Genomic DNA, 20,321 nt, shown 5'->3' on the forward strand with positions numbered 1-20,321 from the left:
GATTTGTGTGCATGTGTGAGTGCATATACAAGTATACTTTGATGCTTCTTATCAGCCAGGTCAGTGAACTCAACAGTCAAGTGAGCACTAAAATTCGCATCAAAAGGGCAATAAAACGCATTTCTGGAAATGAAACAGTGCTGCTGTTCTTTTCTCTCCTGCGAACAACCATGCAGAAGCAAGCACACACAAGCGTACATTGACTTTTCGAAATCCTGCAGCCAATACTCTCATCACCAACAGCAGCTGCCTACAAGCTAATGGTGTCTGCAATAAAAACGCTTAAGAAATAAAGGCTCCTTCAGCGTTGTTCGCTTACATAATTGTAATCATCACAAACATTACCGCGGCTTAAGTTCATCGAGCGGTGTTTAACATATACAAACATACATACACATGCAAGCAAAAGCACAAAGCTTTCGCGTTCCGACACTCTCAAAGTCGAAAATCGGTGTGGGTGGCAGTGAAATCGTTGTGCGCCTACATATTTATGTATGTGTGCGGCACTGATATTGATTGATTTTACCATTCAAATGTTTTAAATAGCTGTTTATCTATTGTGCCGAAGGTCCTCTTTCATTTTCCGTTAGCATGTTTTGTTCCGAGGTCATTGCTTCGTAGAGTCAGTGACTCCTGAATATTATTAGAATTTGTCGTTTTGATTGATCAGCTACTTGCATATGAGAATAGATTAGTGTTGCTCCAGTTTGAATGCTGGGTTTGCCATCTGCTGCATGTGGACGCCATAATATTCAAAAGGACGTGAAATAGATGCTGCTACAAACATACAGAACTAATCAATAATATTGAAAAAATGTATTCGTTGTCCTTGTCTCCAAAAATTGCCACTTTAAATCCAAGGAATTTAAGGAGAGTTTAATAAGCGTTACTAAGCGGCATATTAAAAGCGATTGAGTGAAGAAAACCAGGTTGGTGGCATGATGTTCGACCCTCCATGAAGAACATCCGTACCTCTTCTTCTTTACTGGCATAGACACTGCTTACGCGGTTATGGCCGAGTTAACAACAGCGCGCCAATCGATTCATCTTTTAGCGATTCGGCGCAAATTCGAGACACCAAGTAGCAGACAGGTCTTTCTCCAGCTGATCTCTCCAACGGAGTGGAGGTCTTCCTCTTCCTCTGCTTCCCCCGGCGGGTACTACGTCGAATACTTTCAGAGCTGGAGTGTTTTCAACGATACGGACGACATGACCTAGCTAGCGCAGCCACTGTCTCTTAATTCGCTGAACGATGTCAACATCGCGATATTCGCTTTCTCTCGAAAGTTCTTAAATCAGATGTTGTTATCGTCCATGTCTCTGCAATATATAGCAGGACGGGAATAATGAGTGACTTATCGAGTTCGGTCTTAGTGTGGTCTTTGTTAGTCAAGAGAGGACGTTACTTCTCAATTCCCTAGTCAGTGGATTTCGAGGCTGACATTGTTGTTGATGTTAATACTGGATCCAAGATAGACGAAATTATCTACGATTTCGAAGTTATGACTATCAACAGTGACATTTACCCAGCGGACAGAGGTTAGAATAGTCGTAAGAGGCGACTAAAATCCATATGCACTGTGTCTGACTCAATGGGCTTGCCTTGAAATGTCAGCATAGTCTATGTCAGAAATTGTGCTATAATACTCAACTTGAAATGATATTATAGACTTTGAATGAATTTCCTTCTAATAAAAAGACATTTAAAGTTCAAGCGACAAATGTCACCAACCGATAGCAGCAAAAGCTACAAGATCATACCAGAGACTTGAACCTGGTACCACGATTAGCAGTTAACCCTTGGAGCTTACTCTAATCTGCTCATTGGGTTTGGCCCTTTGTGGAGATTCGTGGTGGCTGCGGTTGAAACCTAAAGGCAGGTAGGGTTGAAATATTCATTGTGGAGTCGCACTCTGGCCGGGTGCCGGACCCAAAGTACGGCAGAGGTTTTAGATGGGCCTCGAACACGACCAAGGTGGAAAAAGTGTCCCTTCCAATAATATTCAGACCGCAACTGTATGGACAATTTTTGGCTAGAATAAAAATTCATTGGCCTTTAAGGCAACTAATGAAAAGTTATTATGAAAAATTATATAAAAATTCCGTTTTTCAAGTTAACCTGAACAATTCTTGCATTAGAAGAGAATCAGCTATTTGTTTATGTTTAAAAACATTTATTTTAGAACAGAAAACCGGAAAAAAATTTTCCACAAAATCACTAAGTTAATTCGATAAAAAGTTGCAGCGCCAATTAATAAAATGCTAAAGTGCAAGCCATTTAATTTCATTAATTTTAATTTAGACAGCAAAACCGCAACAACAAATATTCATTAATTGAATGCACTGGCCATAGACGCTTACAAACATATTTAATTTATAATTTTTAAGCGCGAGAAATACATGTTTCAATGCAAAAGTTCTGGCAGGCGTTATGATTATGAGCACAAACCGCGAACGCACATACTTCGTCACTAATACATACACATGTACGCACATACGCTTGTACCAATATACAAATTCCAGCTTAACTTCTCTGAATTAACTGCGGTATGCTGGCAATGGCCGATCAATTTTTAATTCGCTCGAAAGCGTTAAATGCGTCATTACTTTAATATTAAATTAATTAAATATTTTAATTATTCATGTGGCAGCCAGGCATACGCTGAGATCCACCATAAAGGATTCGACAAACGAACTGTGACAAATTTCCAAGCGGTAAAAAAAACTAAGGGTTCTCCTTCGAGCCGGATTTGAACCAGCGACCTATGGATGTCTGCACTGCAGCGACCGACAGTATGCGTGATCGCCGCGCCAACGTTATTAATGTTGATGCAAGCTAATTCTGACTACAGTCCACCGCTCTACCAACTGAGCTATCGAAGGCAGTTGGGCGTTCGCGTCCATTCCGTCGTTTCGCTTTTCATTCACATCAACTTTCATATATACAAGTATATGGGCGCCTCTGTGGGGGCTACAGACATATATGGATGCGTTCGTATGTCTGTGGAGCGAGTTTATTTCCATTTCGACGCCCCACTTGGCGGACGTGGTGGAGAAAATAAACAGCAAACTGCTCGTATAATTTGTTTCTCCAAATCACATGTCTCTTGCTTTTCACTGCTCTTCCAATGACTATTATTAAATTCTCTTCTCATCACCTTTTTTGCAACGCACACTTTCTCCAACTATGGGCTGGCAATCGTCAACTGGTTATACGCTCAGCAAGCGGCAACACTCTGCCATTTTATGACCGTTCAATTAATTGTACTCCCAGTTTATTGTTTCTGCACTCAATTGTACCTCTCTCCATGAATATTGCAAGCTGTTGGCTATTTACGAGCTGACTGCGCTTTCTCTTGCTTCTCTTTTGCATCATCGCCAGCCGCCCGTCTTTCACTTGTTGCCGATCACATACATCCATACACATTTGTGCATCCAATTTCACTTAGTGCGCTATTTTTAGTTACTGGAGAGCGTGCCGGCTTCTCGCTAGTATTTGCGATGCGCGCATTGTTTCTCCGCTAGGCGAATAGATCGTGTTTAATTAATATGCACAGTTGTATTTGTAAACAATGTATTTGAGTACTTGAGGCTAGAGAAAGCGTTATTTTGTTTCGGATATTTTCAAGAACGGTCATCCTTGACGGCTCTTCAAAGCAAATCATGCTTGATATGGAAATATTTTGCCATTGTCTAACGGACTTTATCTAGGTCGATCGATTTTTTATCGATAAATTTGCAATCATAACGGTAAAAACTTTGAACCGGGGAATGATCCAGCAGTAAGCAATAATTTTTTTCAAGATTAAGTTTAACTATCACAAAAGCTTCGTTTAAGGTGAATTTAATGTGGTATGCCTACTCTCACTGAAGTTAGGTATACAAATTTACAAACGGAGAAACAAATTCCCTTATGTAACCTTATTTCATCGGGTGCCATAAGCATAGCTTTTTACTCTTTTGGTATCAATTCATAAACATTATCCATATAACTTTGTGAAAGCTCGTAAGCTTAAAACCGCCAGATGTCGCTGAGCGAACAATGAAAAATCAGATTTTTTAACCGATTCGGCTCACATGTATTGCTAGTAAGGAAAAATCAGTAAAATACCGTCCGTTTGAAACGATACATAAAATCTAATATTGATATTCTCAGAGCTTTAAAAGCGTTAAATCTACAATGTTACAATATGGAAATATTCGTAAACTAAAAGTGATGACAACTCAAATAATAGTCATCTGAAAGTCCATACTACTAGGTATAGTTGATTTAATAGCTCCTAGTGCTGAATAATCTGAAGTTTTCGACTTAATATGCACGTTGATTTACATTTTTGATGTTTAGAGAAAAACCCTAACCAGCTAATCTGTCTTTAAAGTGAACAAGAACAGAGAAAATTGTTGTTGTTGTTGGCAGTTTGTTACCTCTTTAACTGTTAATGAAACTTTGCCGTTGTCTTAGGTCAGTGACGGGTTCTTTACTGACTTTACACAAATCCCACATGACTCCATAATCGGCCAGCACTGCAACTAACCACTTGGACTTGCAAAAGCAAGAATAACAAAAAAGGCAGCCTGAAAGCGCAGCGTGCGGCAAACTGTAAAAACCCCTTAGCTCATAGTAGTCGCAGCAGAATGGTGAGTGAGTGACCGCTTAAACTTTCAATGACAATGTCCTGTGCATTAACCGCCAGTGGATTACGACCGGCACACGCTCGGCAGCGCCAGCGCCAGAGCATGCGTGTGGCACACACTCCGCATGTGGCAGACAGCAGCAATTGCTAAGTTACAAAGTAGTATTATTATAAAATAGTTCAGTTCTATTTTTTCGCTTTATGTAGTTTCTCAAGTAAAGTGCAGAAACAAATGCGGCAAGAGATGCGATGACTGGGAAGGATGGCAAGGATAATATGTAGCTAATGCTAGCAACTTGTCCGGTTCAATGGTCCAATGCATGTAAGTGTGCATATATTTACTTATATATATGTACTTGCAAGTGTGTGCGTAAGCTGGTTCTGTCTGTGCACTTAAACAGTTAAGATTATGGAGGATTGTAAGAACATTCGCATGTCCCAGGGAGCTGGCACAACTTTAAGTAAAAAAGAAAAATGACAGAGGAGTGTATTATAAGCGAAGTTATCTGATGGAAAACATCATCAATTTTTTAAATCGATGAATTTATCTTGTTGCACGGCATCCGAAGAGTGTCTGCTCTGGAAAAGTCATTCCAAGTTGTTGATATGTTGGTGCATATATGCTATATGGTAATAAGCTGACCGATCAATATTAAGCTCTTGTATGGAATATTATCTTCACGGAGTTTGGCTAAGTATTTACCCAAGGTACCATCTTTTGTAAGAGTGTACAGTTGCTGGCGTACGCCGATGATATTGACATCATTGGCCTCAACACCCGCGTCGTTTGTTCTGCTTTCTCCAGACTGAATAGGGAATCGAAGCAAATGGGTCTGGTAGTGAGCGAGGGAAAGACGAAATATCTCCTGTCATCAAACAAACAGTCGTCGCACTCGCGACTAGGCTTTCACGTCACTGTTAACAGTCATAACCTCGAAGTTGTAGATAATTTCATCAATGTTGGAACTAACATCAACACCAATAACAACGTCAGCCTCGAAATCCAACGCAGAATAACACTTGCCAACAGGTGCTACTTCATATTGAGTAGGCAATTGAGAAGTAAAGTCATACAAAGACCGAACTCGGCAAGTCACTCATCATTCCCGTCCTGCTTTATGGTGCAGAGGCTTGGACGATGACAACAACTGATGAGTCGACGTTGCGAGTTTTCGAGAGAAAAGTTTTGCGAAAGATTTATTGGCCACGGCGAATATCGCATTCGATGGAACGATGATCTGTATGAGATGTACGGCGACACTGACATAGTTCAGCGAATTAAAAGAAAGTATTCGACGTAGTACCCGCCGGGGGAAGCAGAGAAAGAGGAAGACCGTTGGAAAGACCAGGTGGAGAAGGAACTGGCTTTGCTTGGAATCTCTAATTGCGCCACATTGCGAAAAAACTGGCGCACTGTTGTTAACGTCAGTAAAGAAGAAGAAAGTATTTTCGAGTAGCCATGCTAAGGAATGGAATAGGGTTCTCGCAACTACATCCACGCATTTAAAGGAAAACTCTATGCCGTTACAAACTAAAGAAGAAGAATGGACTTTTTTTTAAGTTCCCCTTTCGACGTCGTCGGGTTAAGAGGAAGCAAGCTGTACTAGGTATAGAACTAAGGACAGCAACGTTATAATCCGACACTGCTATGTAATTTGTAGCCTAAGTTGTTGTAACATGTTGTTGGTGCCTCAACATTTTTCAGATTTTATTGAGCTGTCTCCGCTACACAAACCTTAAATTCTGAAAATATCTGTTAACGCACATTTGAATGCACAGAATCTACAAAAAATACAACAACAGCAATAATTCGCAGCACACACAACAATAAAAGCAAAAACAAGCGTTGAAAACGTTTGAAAAATGTACATTTATGTTTATATTTGTTGATAAATTGAAAATTTCATGATTGCAGACAAATAGTCTACGCGACTATGAAGCGACCTTAACGGTATTGACGCCAACCTACGAAAGCGGTCGCGCATTACGAGCGCCATAAAATAAAACAAATAAATAGTTGAAGTGTTGCGTCCTCTTGCCGTCGAAAGCGGCAGATTTGTGCTTGTGTGTGTGCGTCTGTGGGTAAATGGCAAGTGGTGGTGTACAGATGAGGGGACTAGAATTAGGAAAAAATGAAGAGAAGCGCTGAACGAAGCCGAAAAGAAGGACGTGATGCTCGAAAAGCAGGCAGGGGCTGGCCACAACACCTTGTGAGTCTTTTTTTTGTGTAAGTGTGTGTGAGTAATGGCATGTTTTATTGCGAAATTTTGCATTTTTATGCCCCTTGATGCTGTTGTTGTTGTTGTTGCGTAAGTAGTGTAATTTTTCATGAGCACAAATGCGGACGCTACGACGCTTTTTATTATCAATGTCGCTATGCTTTATGGCCGAATAGCTTTATATGCCGCGATTTGCTTAATTTAACAGGCGCACAATGAAGAAGAAAAACAACAAACAAGTGTGTGTCAGAGCAGCTGGAGCAGCAGCAACAGCTGAAGAATACGATTTGTAAGCTTATGGTCACACAAGCGTTTATGATTATTAACGGAATGCCTATTAGATGAAATACCAACAAATGTATGCAAGTTAGACGGACTAACGGACTATTAATCTGCCAGTAATCGAGGCTGGTGAGAGTGTAATCCAATTATATGGCAAAAGAAAGCATTTGTGGCACACGAGTCATCAGTATGATTAGCGCCGGGTGAATAGCAGCAATGACTTAGCAGCATGCCAGCGAGGCAAGAAGACATGACGAGCCGGCGGACAGGCAAATATGACAATATTTATAAATTGATGTCTTAAGCTCGTTTGACGTGCGCAACTGGCGAAACGAACATGTGCAGCCACAGGAACGCAACGATAAACATGTCGGTGGACACACACACGTGCGCAAATATATTGATGAGAATCATTGATGTGCATTTAAGACGCTTGAATAGCACATGACAAATATTTTTGGCAGTGGAACATCTACTGATATGTAAGAGACATATATATATACATAATATATGTATGTATGTATGCGTGTATCCATGTCCATATTAGTTGTATAACATTAAGGTCCAGCATTATCTCTCATATTTGGAAGCATGCATACTATGTCCTACTGCTGATGTGTCTGACATTTTCAGATTCTTAGAAATTAAGAAAAATCACACACACGCACAACAGTTATTGCCACGGCAGTGAAACTGAGCGTAGCTGCACGGTATGCAGGAGGGTAATGTGCATGACGAATGTGTGTTGCGCTAATAGTAAACCACGAGACACACTCTAAACTCACACACACGCACATACATATGTACATGAACATATGGGGCATCTGCTCGTTTGTCAACAGGCAGTGCAGGCACGCTCGTAAGTGACAGCGTATGCGGTGGACAGTGGAACGTACTTGCGTAGACATACACACCCGCACACGGCCGCAAACAACGAAAACGTCAGCAACCGGTGTGGCAACCACGCAATCATTTCAAGTGAATCACTTATACGCCCTGGCGGCACCTGTGGGCCACTGGGTTGTCGTAAATTTGCGCGGATGCGCCACACAGGAAGGAGTACGAATCGTAAAAACAACAAAGCAACAGTAACGGCACAAGTACACCAATACATATGCGCGTGCGTCATCGCAAATGGCATTGCGGCACGCAATAATAGCTGCCAACAGCAGCAACAACAATGATAATGCGGCAATTCTACACAGCTATCATGGCGCACGAAAGGACATTGTCAACACGCAGCGGGCAGCAGGGCACAAGGCAACAGAGCCGACGCAGACAGCAACTCAAATAAATGTAAAACACTCGCATATGCCAAATTTATGAACTGGCGCACACCACACATAACGGTGCATAACTGAGTACCCAAGCACATGCATGCTCACTGCCCCCAAACATATGTGTGCGGTGTTAGAACGTTATGGGCAGTCGAATTTATGGCAGCTGGTCTAATTTCAGCCGCTCAAATGCACCCTTTGAGCTGTCTATCATCTGCTCCGATTGCCTGTGTGGGTTTAGAACGAACGTCCGTTTACTTAGACACCACCTAACCAACATCAAGCGCGCTTCCGATGTCCGACAGTGCAGCCTGAAGAGTACGGGAGTACATTTAATATGTACATGATGTTGACATGGCTCTAGTCATAAAATTTTCAAGTATTTTCTTTCTATTTTTAACAATTTACACCAAATCACCTAACGGTAACTCGTAATTGTCGATTTAGGGATCGAGATACCATAGTTTGTATTTGCCATAAATTATGATATGTCAGCATTCACATGCCCATGTGCTATTTAAATTGGTCAAATGTTAATTAAAATATTATGATCAATATATTTTTTTAAACTTGCCGGTAAACAAGTAGAAGAACTGATATTGATGATGGGATAATATGATCTTCCTATTTATATCCAAAATGAAGTATGCATTAGTCCAGGATTATTGAAAAGTAGCGCAAGTACCAGGTGACCGTACGCTAAGCGTCAAATCATCTTCCGATTTTTCTGAAGAATTTAAGTAAAAAGAGTTATCTTAGTTGGGCGAAATAATTAATTTTATCAATTTCTGATATATATATCTCACTTCAGCAAGCGACTGTCACTATATAGGTTATGAAGTCAGAAAAGAAAAGAGTCCTCGTTTTAGGAAGGGGACAATTTAAGATATGCTAAGATAGTAGGGAGCAGAATATCCATTCTATCCTTGTGTTCAGTATAGGACTACAAGAACTGATTTTACTTAAATTTTTAACAAACCCTATAACAAGAAGATTAGGTCTGCAAAGCTGGAGAATTTTTGGAATTTCTGTGAAAACGTCTCTTCAATATCAGAGGCAGCAAGACTACACAAAACTCTGGCTAAGGAGAAGGCGGACACAACTCTAGTAATTAAAAAATGTGACAGTACTTATACGACCAGTAGAGAGCTATTGAAGAACACCAGTGTCTACCTGTCGTCGAACATAACCAGTCTCGCCTATTTTGGGTAGTCGCAATGAAATTGTTTACTGCGGACTCAGTCAGGTGGGCTACGGCCCCGTTCTCTAATTTCAAATCCCCGAGGGCGGACAGCATATTTCCAGCACTTATTCAACAAGAAGAGCAGGTTCTACTGCCGTATCTTGTTCAGCTGATGAGAGATAGCCTGGCGCTGGCGTATATCCCTGAACCATGGAGGACAGCAAAGGTGATCTTTATACCGAAAGTGGAAAGGACTACTCACTGGCTAAATCCTTTAGACCGATTAGTCCAACTACCTTCCTACTAAAGAGTATGGACAAGATCGTGGACCACGAAATAAGGTCGAAGGCGCTGATAACGTCACCCCTGCATGCGAATGCTATTCCCCCTGCTGTGGGGCCTCGTCATGGACGAACTACTTTTGTTGCTAACTAACAAATGAATTCGCTGTCAAGGATATTCGGACGACATAGTTACTATAGCCAGAGAAAAATTTGAGGATACTCTCTGCGATATCGTACAAAAGGGGATTAGGCCTGGCCAAGGGTTGAACACGACCATTGTCAGGTCTCTGCCTGACCTTAGGAGCCTAACACTCGGAGGCAGAGCGATAGAGATTACTAATATGGTCAAGTACCTGGGTCTCACGCTGGATTCCGGAAGCAGCATGTTCAAAGCCACGAAGGTGATGATGGTGTGCAATCGGGTTGCTGGTAAATCCTGGGGGTATAAACCAAGGATTATCAGATGGTTGTGCACCATGATAGTGCAACCAATTATCACTTATGGAGCGGTAGCTAGGGCTCCGAAAGCATCCCAGACGTCGGTAGGACATCAACTATCGAAGCTGCAAAGACTCGCCTCCGTCTGCATGTCGGGAGCCATGCACACACATACACGCACATGTGCACATAGTTCAAATTTGACTCAAGCACTTACATCCTATAAGTAAAAGTTTGAGAGCTATGTATTAGCTTCAAGAAACCGTTTAAACTTCTCATATAAACAATATTCAAGAGAAATTATCGGACAAAACTACGATTGATTTGAATTATTTCAAAAACCAGAAGCACATTTTTGAGCATTAAATTCAATATAACAGTCTCTTACCAGTCCGATCCATTATTTGCACTTTCAGGCTACAGATACATATTCAATGTAACTGTCAATCTGGAAGCCAAGTTGAATTAGGAATGCAAAAGCTAATATCAAATAAGTCAGTTCATGGAAATTCTCTCACAACAACAGAGCAGAATTAAATTTCATACAACTACACGCGCGCATACTCGTACATACACGTTTTGACCTTCAGATAATCGTATGCTTGTTTTGTTCTTATTATTTCATGCTCGGGTCGTACGATCCATGTAAAATTTGGATGTTGGCCTTCCCAGCCGCCCATATGAAACAAATAATAGTAAATGTTGTCAAAATAATGATAAAGCGCTCTTCTGAAACGAGAGTTGGTGTTTACATAGGAGCATTCTGCGAAGAGAAGCCTGTTTCATGGCGGCACGTGCGCGCTATTCGAGACGAGGAGGATGGAGCGTGTGGGCTTGTGAGGTGAAAGAGATTAAGTGCAGCGCCCGCCTGAAGGCAAAGTGATATCAACAGACTTTTTGCCTATTTGTGTATATGCGTGTGCGTGAGTGTGTGTGATAAATGGGCTTGCATTGAAAAAACCGACAACAAATTCTAATTAAAATCAGCAAACAAATCCATTCCTAGTTTAGTGCTGTTTTTGTGTGTATTTGTTTATGGGTATGTGTGTGGCTGCAAATTAAGGATTTAAATGATTGAGAACGGGCAAATATGGTATGCATGTGTATGATATACAAATATATATAAATTTTTGCCTAAAAAATAAATTCATTAAATGTGAAATGTTTTTATGCACTGATGAGGTTATGAGTTTAATGCCTTGAGCTTTTCCGAAAAATTTAATAAACTCCCCCAACTACCTTCACACACTAAAAAAGTTTGATAGTCAAGTACATGTGTGTGTATGGATATACCGCAATACAAAGCATACGCACTCAAATCAGTTTTTGCATTGTCTGGGCAAACTTTTTAATGAGAATTCCTGTTTTGTTTGGTAACTGGAGTTGTATCCTTGAAGTAAAAAGGATTGCAAGGGAATTCGAAACTTACGTAAGCACTAACACACAAACAAAAAGGTATGTTTTCGTAACAAAGAAATCACAGGTATTTGCTTGGACAACAAAAGGCTGGAGAAAATCATTCGGTGTGTTCTTAAGTCAACTTTCCCTTAATAAAACGATCATATGGGTATACACAGGTTGAACGGTATTTAAGGGAGATTAAAATGTTTTGTTAAAGAACAGTTCAAAAGGTAGAATTTAATATGTGGTGTATTACAACAATCCTTTAAAATTCTTCAAAATTCCAAATTGCTAAAGTAGATGAGCAGCTTATTCGTTAAACCAAACCCACTAATTTTATAAATTCCACACCTTTTCACAAACCATTTTACTTCTGGAAAATAAATCGCCTTTTTTCGCCTTTAATTGTTTCACTTGCACGTTAATTAAAATTTCAAGCAGAAATATTTGAAACGGTACTTACCTATTTACATATATTAATCTTATTTTTTGTCGTATTACTTTGAGGTTTCGTTTGAAATTTGGTTTAATGAGCTTTTAAGTTGTCTTACACACTCTCTTTTTTATTGTTTACACGCTTTTAGTTTTAAGTTTTTAACATATTTGATTCACACCGCATTTTGAGACACTAAAAATTTTAGATATTAGAAAAATTTTAAAAGCAAAGGAAAGGAAATGTAAAATCATATTTTTGGCGTACCATTGTGCCAACACTAAATTATTTTGATTCATGTGTTAGAAAAGTCTTTAATTACCAAATAAATGTTATAGTGAGAGAACGATTGGAAAACGACTCGTAATCGAATGTGTTCACTGAAGATGACTAAAGAAACTAACTTAATGGCTTACATGGGTTTCCACACGCAAAAAAAAGTCTTAACTTTAGTAACTTTTTTCATATAAAAATTATATACAAGTATTTTATTTAAATTTTTCATTATTTCAAAAATACGTAATTTACAAAAATTTTGTGAAATTTTCAAACGAAAATATTCAAATCTCGGCCATTTTGACGCCGTTTCCGACAATCGCTCGGAAAAAGGTGGCTCCGCTGAACTTCTTATACATACAAAAAATCGTCAAAATTAAAAAAAAAAAACAGAAATTAAACAGAATTATCTCTCGACAAGCAGAAAAAGGGTTATACATATATTATATGATAATAAGTTCAACTTGATTAGAATAAAACATAATCGCCTACTCATTTTAGTTCACTTCGAAAGTTAGATCTACAGACCATTTGAGAAGCCTGAATAAGGCTATATTTACTCATTTAGGAGCCCTTGAATATATCCAAATGGAACCGAATGGGCCCTCTTCTGTATAAGTTCTGACAATTTTAGGCAGTCGTAGCACAGAAGAAAAACACGCCATGATTTAAAGTTGTATCTGAAGAATAAGGATCAAAAAGGAATTAACTTTAAGCAGGAATTCTGCCGAACAGAAATACAAAACTTCCCCAAGAGCTCACCTAAGTGATTAGAGTTTGCATAGAGCACCCTCCACCTCTAAGTTAATATTGAATTTAAATTTTTATTTTTCTGCATTTGCAAATACAAAGCAAAAACAAAAAGCAAGCATTCCTTGCAAATTTATTATTTCTTTAAATAATTTCATTCATTTGTGTTGAATTTGGCTTGGGGCACGTTGGCGCATGTTTCAGGTCGGCATAATTACAGCTACTTATAAGTATGCAAGTACACAAAAACATACACACACGTAGGAGTACAAGTCGTGTAATGAACTCGCTCAACTCAACTGTGGTGAAAGTGCACGTGTGTTTGTGTGTGTGTTTGCATACATGTGAGCGCAAATATCTCGCTCATTTGCCAAATGTGTTGCAAGCGTCGAATAAATGAATATAAATTGCATTAAATTTGAGGGCGCCACATGTTATTCAACAGCTGAACCAATGAAGTACACACACACACACACCCACATACATGGCTGCTTGCAAACAATTGCTAAAGAGGCGCGTGAGGGAAAGTGAATGGGCTTGATAAATTTTGAAAACAAAGCCAAAACAAACGAAATTAACATTTGATACCGTTTGGCCTGACGCTTGCACCGTTGCACACAGCTCTCTTCGCCGAGCTTGTATTCACCGTATTTAATGGCGCCACTGAATGCCAACCGAGGAGGAACGTGAAGTTCATTACGTCGAAATTATGCGTTTTACCCGCCGGCGTTTGCACGCACACACACACGAATACATGCATGGGAGTGAATAGAAAAACACTTTGTGCCAAAACAGTTAAGAGCGCGTAAATAATCGCACCTGCTACGCACCCTGAAAGCAACAACGCTCCCCTAATCGGCTGCCAAGTGTTGGATAATAGCTGAGATGGCATTCGCACAGCTTTCAATGCGGCAGCCAGCAGCTGACAAGCTCCGGTATCAATGGTATATTTACTCAAAGGGAGAAGAACGAATCGTACTTACAGCACTGCGTGGGGATACCACGCACATTGAACGGTAAATCTCAAACCGCAACGAAAAGGAGACGTGCCGGACGTGACTGCCACCAAAATGTGCCACAACTTCGGGTTTTAAATTTATGGACTCTTCTTACTGGATGTTGCTCTGCACAAATTTTGGATGATTATCGGGTGGATTAAGCGCGAAACTCGAATGAGTTTAATAGCCTGATAAATACAACAAAAAATCGTATAAATAAACAGGCCGAGTGAAGAAGGAAATAAAGCGATAAATGTCAGCTTTTGGACCCAAAAACTGATTGAGCTCCTTTAGGTAGTAAAAAATTAAAATTTCAAATAAAAAAATTATTTTGAAATAATAAGGAGTCATAGAAGAAAATCATATGGAATCGCTTAAATAATTTTTTCAAAATATTGGATAGTCGAAAAAGTCTTTTCGTATTTCTAATCAAAGTTCAGTTTATTTTTTTATATTTATACTAATAAATAAATAAACAAATATGTATCATTTTGGTCGACCACTTTTTGCCATTTTTCCGCTAGAGACATTATTTCATCAGTGTAAGTCGAAATTTCGAAATTTCCAGAACGGATGCGAGAGAACCATTGTTGTGCTACACGAACTGATACAGCATCGTCTCCGTATACTTCACACATTTCATTGCAGGCTTGCGTGGCATTCTTCTCCTTTTTATATAAAAATTTCAAAATATAGCGAATTTCTTCATTATTTTCAATCATTTTTGAACAGCTGTAACTTTTTTCAACTTCTCCGAATTTAATTCTTTTTATTGGTCAAAAGAAACTTAAAATCTCACCTTTCCAACACTATATGGTATGACACAATGTGATTGGTAGCACAGCAAATGTACGAATGCAACGACATCTATTGACAAAATACGAAAAGACTTTTTCGACTACCAATATACATATACAACTTTTTAATATTTTAAGAAAAAAATTTAATATGGAGTTGAGTTGAAAATATTTTTCTAGATTTCAATTGATTGATTAAAAGTAAATTTGAATTTAAAACAAATAATTGAAATTAGAAAAAATTGATAATGTTCAATGTCTCAAAAGTCATAATTCCAAAGCAATAAGCAATTTAGGTGAAACTTTTGCAGGCAATTACATTCTTCGTACATATTGATAAATGGTGTTTCATATTTAATTGAAGCTTACTTGCAAAAAATTTAGTGGCTCTATGAGTAAAGCTACCAGAAGAATATTTTCGTTTGGACAAGTTTTTTGGATTTCTAAACAATGTGTTAAAAAATCGCCTGGTTTTTTTAAAATTACATATTTTTCTCCACATACGCGTAGATCCTGTCTTCATTACAAATTGCAAATTTTCACTAGAGATAAGTAAAACACGGCGTATACGCAACTTTTATATCCACAACCATTTCAGGAACCACTGCGTATGAGCAATTTAAGCCTGTGAGCGGCCACCTACATTTTTAGAAAAGATAAAAAAGAAAACTAACTGTTGATGACAGTTTCAGTCAAAACATGTCAGCACAACAAAAAGCAAAGGACAAATTAAAAAAGACGATATTAAATTGTAGATGAGAGAAGAGCGTGAAAAACACGCGTTCAACCAACGCAAAACGAATAAATTTTTAAACGACAAAAAACCAACAAATGAATGTGAGCACAAAAATATGGATTAAACGAAAAAAGTAAACAAAGCTAACAAAAACACAATAAAGCGCGGAGCAAACAATAATAACAAAAGACTTTTGACCACGCCGCTCTTAGTGGCAAGTTCACATTAATGCTGGAAATAAATCATAAGCATAATGAAGTGTGTGTCTGGACGGAAAAATGTCAACAATGTCGAAGGATACCAGACATGACGCACCAAGAGCTAGAAACGAAAACAAAAACGAACAACACAGGCGCACCGGAAGTGGCACGGCAGTGGGGGCGTTTGCATTGTAACAAAAGTGAAGTTAATATGAACTGACACCGAATGTTGCAAGGGAAGAGCGAACAGCCGCCGCCGGTACCTTTGGCCCCCGGCAACACAGACAATAGCCTACACGCACGCATGCACACACACACGTACACGAGTAGATGGGCAACTAATGAAATACATAAAATGAAGCCAGCCAGTTGATTAGCTTTGACGGGAGGTGGAAAATGTGTTGCAAGGAGCGCATAGCGGAATACAAATAAAAGGAAAATAGGCCAGCCCTGAAGAGACTGAAGGAGGTTAGTAGGAAATCGCGCGACTGACAGCAACTAAGACACAACATTATGCACACGTGGCAACGTAAATGTCACGACGTGTGTGTGCGTGTGTATGCTAATGGTTGCTGTTTGTGATATGACATATTCGCCGGGAAACAGGTAGTCATAGCCAAGCCAGACAAATGCGAAGGGGTGATGGATATGTGAGCATGTATGTGTGTGATAATGGGCCTTTAGTGTGCCCCTAAACCGTTGAGCTCTGTGGAATGACGCGAAACAAAGTGTGCTGCGCGGGGATGAAGGCAAGCACCAAAAATGCTTAAGTCAATGGGTACGCGGACGGACGGCATTTGGGTAGGGGACTGTTTGTTCTAATTGTTGTAGTGCATTTGCTTGAAATGCGCACATTTAATGTTTTTAATGTTGGCACAACGACTCTGGTGCGGCACTAGGCGCTAGCAAAGCACAGTTCCGTGCACAAAGAGCCCACTTTGTGTACTTATTATTTATTTACTTTCAATATTTCACTTCTTGTTTGCTTTGCACTTCAGTCTTTCGAGTCTAGCTCACAAACTTGCTGCAAATGCTTGGGCAGCATTTTGAAAACACTTTCATTTATTTTTTGCTCAAAGCACTTGAAAATTTTCAAAAACAACAGCAACAGCAAAAACCAGAGACGGCACTCGATTTGATACAAAGTTTCCGAATTTGCCCACTGGCTGTGAGTTTACATGTTTCTGCTTGTTGGCTATTTATTGTATTTTTGCATTTGTTGTTGTATGTTACAATGTATATGAATATGTAAACACTTGAGGAGATCTCAACTATTAATCAAATTTAAAATATTCGTCGCGTTGACTGCCACAAAACGTACTGCGCGCACCGAATGTTCAAATAAAACTGAAGCACTTTCCACGTCGAAGGCAGGAAAACACCGAGTGTCGAGCAAGAGCCACTGCCAAGTCGAGACAATGCTTTCGCCGCAGCAACAACAGCAACACATAGCGTGAATAGAGCTTTTGCCACATGCCTGGTGGACAACATATAAGCGTTGTGGCAGAAAAGCTCACAACGGCGCGGCGAAAATCCTTAAAATGTGCTCACATCCGCTCGTCATCTCTCTCGCGCTCATTCACACTCTCGAACCGCCGCTTTCGTCACCACTTTGTAACGCGGCGGCATTCGTGTAGCATTCAAAACACCTGTAAGCGTCGTCGGTTTATTGTTGTTGCTTCGTTGTTCTTGGTGATTTTCGATTTGTTGTTGCTTTTATTGTTGCTCTATGTATTCCTCCGTGTGTTTTGCTAATCGTTAGCGCATCCATCCAATGTGCTTGTATGAATGAGCGTAGAATGTTGGCTTAGCCGGCAAAAAGAAGAAACGTGAAAGCATTTGTACTCTCTCTCTCCCGTACTCATTGTTAGCCAGCATATACCATGAGACCACTGCTTTGCTGGGTGTGCGTTGTTGCCAAAGGATTTGTGGGTGGCATGCGGCAGTTTGAAAAAAGTAAGAAAACGGAAACTCAACAGTTGGCACATTAACTTTGCCTCCCATTTCTGTATGCGCATCCACACATGCCTCTGACTGAGGCTGGGTGTAAAGGAGAAAATTCAATGCTCTTTTAGTTTAGAAATATAATAAAAATATAATTAAAAACTATAAAAAGTCCTTAGTTTTTTCTATTTTTTCATCGCAAAACCTACGAAAAAATTATAGATAGCAAGACACCCATAATATTCGGCAAGAAGAGATATGTTAGATTTTCGAACAGAAACTTAAAGAAACTCAGAAGCAAAACCGCAAAGAACTTTGGCAACTGCAAAATCATTCCGGCTAAGAGTGGAACATAGGCATTTCTTTCTACTACTTACTCGCATCCAGATTCAGCTTAGCCCAGTTGCAGCGGTTTTAACCGGACACTGTACCAAAGTCGTGCATGCGGTGGAAAGTTTTTTAGGAGGAGAGGTAAAAACCTCTCACCGCTTTCTTTTCGACTGAGGTTTAAATATTTTGGGTTTCTACCTTCTAGGACAACTATCTACTAAGCGATTTGGCCAGAATCAAAATTAACCGGCTCAACGGATTTCTGGTAGACTAGACGAATTTTGTTGATACATAAGGATCTCTTTTCCAAACAAAGAAGTTTTGGGGCGTTTCGATAGTTCGAATGGGATTCAGATAATCTCCGTCGCGAACATGCTCTCGAAACTTGTAAAGGAAGTTCGTTTGAAGAAGAGTTGCGAAAAGTTTCAATAGAAGATTTAGAAAATATGCAGCAGAAATTGAAGATTGATCTTGGGACACAAAATATTTAATGAAATTTTGTTCAGTAAATTATACAAAATGCGTGCCTATCGAAGCAGTATTATATTTATGATTATAGTATCGAAGGCATGACTAATTCGTCCCACCAATTAATGCGGACTCCTTTTAGCGTTCCTAATTTTAGTTGTCTAATGCCAACGCTACTTCTGTGAGCAATCTCTGATTTTGACTTGTTATACAAATCAGAAATTAAAAATATTATCTTCCTAAAATAAAAAAAAAACAAATTTCAAATTTCTCAAAAGCCACCAAAGGCGATTTGTCACTTCCATATTTATAGCGATGCTGCCAAGTGCTACATTTTTAACAAAAAAAACACAACGCAGCATAATTAACTCTCTGATGAGCTTGTAAAATAAATTATACACGAGAAAAATAATTTGACACGAATGCGTGTTTTAACAAGTCCATCACGGCAAGCCAACGCCAGCAGATATCTGCGTAATAAAATAAATTGTGTGAAAATCAAATAAAAAGAGGAAAATGGCAATTTCTACCTCATTTTGATTTCGCACAACTTCCTGGATAAAAATTCCACTTAAATTAATTTCGAAAAAGAACATAACGGAATTGATGCCGCAACACTTCGATACCGCGCCGCTGAATCATGAAATATTTTGCTCTTTTTTTATTTTTATTTTTTTGTTGCTTTTGTTGCGGTACTTCATTCATTTTCGCCTATTTTACGCGCATTTAACGTCACAAATGTGGAAGCGTTCGTGTGTGCGACCGGCCAATTAATTTCGCATATTATTGCGCGCTGTAATTGAGACAAAAATAAATAAACTCTTTTTTGCTGCAAAATGTGGATTGCAAATATACAACAACAACGGAAAAAACTGTGGGAACGACGATTCAACAATTTATTAATCACTACAAAATATTATACAATTGTAGCAGAACCGAGATTGCAAAAACAACAACCCGATTTTTGAATTAGTACTAATCAAAAGCTAAAAATGTTATAATTCCGGAAAAAATTGGGTGGATGTAATAATTTCTTTTCTGAAAGGAACAAATATGATTACCAAAAAATAAAATCAAGATTTTTACTTTTTATTGTATTATATTTGATATTATTGCTTATATTATTCTTCGAATTTCGAAAACTATTTGCCCATTCTAAGAACACTAAACCATGACAACTTGCTTTGGAAGCATACTTGTATTGAATAGGCGTATATATCCGGTGCTACCAATAACATTGTGTCATACAATATAGTGTTGGAAAGGTGAGATTTTAAGCTTCATTTAACTAAAAAAAAACTAAATTCGGAGAAGTTGAAAAAAAATGTTACGGCTGTTCAAAAATGTGTGAAAATAATGAAGAAATTCGTTATATTCTGAAATTTTTGTATAAAAAAGGGAAGCCATCCATGAAATTTGTGAAGTTTACGGAGACGTTGCTGTATCAGTTCGTATAGCACAACAATGGTTCGCTCGCTTCCGTTCTGAAAATTTCGATGTGCAAAATGCAGCTCGCTCTGGTCGACCTATCGTTGAAAAAGTCGATGAACTTATGGAATAGCTTGACCAGGATCGTCACATAAGCAGCCATGACATCGCTAAGGAACTTAACATTCTTCATCAAACGGTTTTGAATCATTTAAGAAGACGGCTACAAAAAGAAGCTCGATG

At 39.0% G+C, this 20,321-nt stretch overlaps 1 protein-coding gene and 1 non-coding gene across 5 annotated transcripts in view; both read right to left on the minus strand.

Annotated features, from left to right (window-relative positions):
- LOC126760632 (eye-specific diacylglycerol kinase) overlaps positions 1–17,212 on the minus strand; it is a 213,050-nt gene extending 195,838 nt beyond the window's left edge. For 2 of the 4 annotated variants that reach the window (XM_050476412.1, XM_050476411.1), the window contains exons 1-2: positions 16,870–17,208; positions 12,182–12,346 (exon numbers count right to left, since the gene is read on the minus strand). The gene's annotated coding sequence lies outside the window, so the exon portion shown is untranslated. Of the gene's footprint in view, positions 1–12,181; positions 12,347–16,869 lie in introns of all 4 variants that reach the window. The other 2 variants (XM_050476413.1, XM_050476414.1) reach the window with 1 other exon arrangement.
- Positions 2,736–2,883, minus strand: Trnay-gua (transfer RNA tyrosine (anticodon GUA)). The gene is made up of 2 exons: positions 2,847–2,883; positions 2,736–2,771 (listed from the first exon to the last, which is right to left on the minus strand). It is a non-coding gene; the product is annotated as a tRNA-Tyr (tRNA).
- Positions 17,213–20,321: the final 3,109 nt, after the last annotated feature.

This window comes from Bactrocera neohumeralis, chromosome 5, assembly GCF_024586455.1.
Source record: "Bactrocera neohumeralis isolate Rockhampton chromosome 5, APGP_CSIRO_Bneo_wtdbg2-racon-allhic-juicebox.fasta_v2, whole genome shotgun sequence".
In the NCBI taxonomy this organism is placed as follows: Eukaryota; Metazoa; Arthropoda; class Insecta; order Diptera; family Tephritidae; genus Bactrocera; species Bactrocera neohumeralis.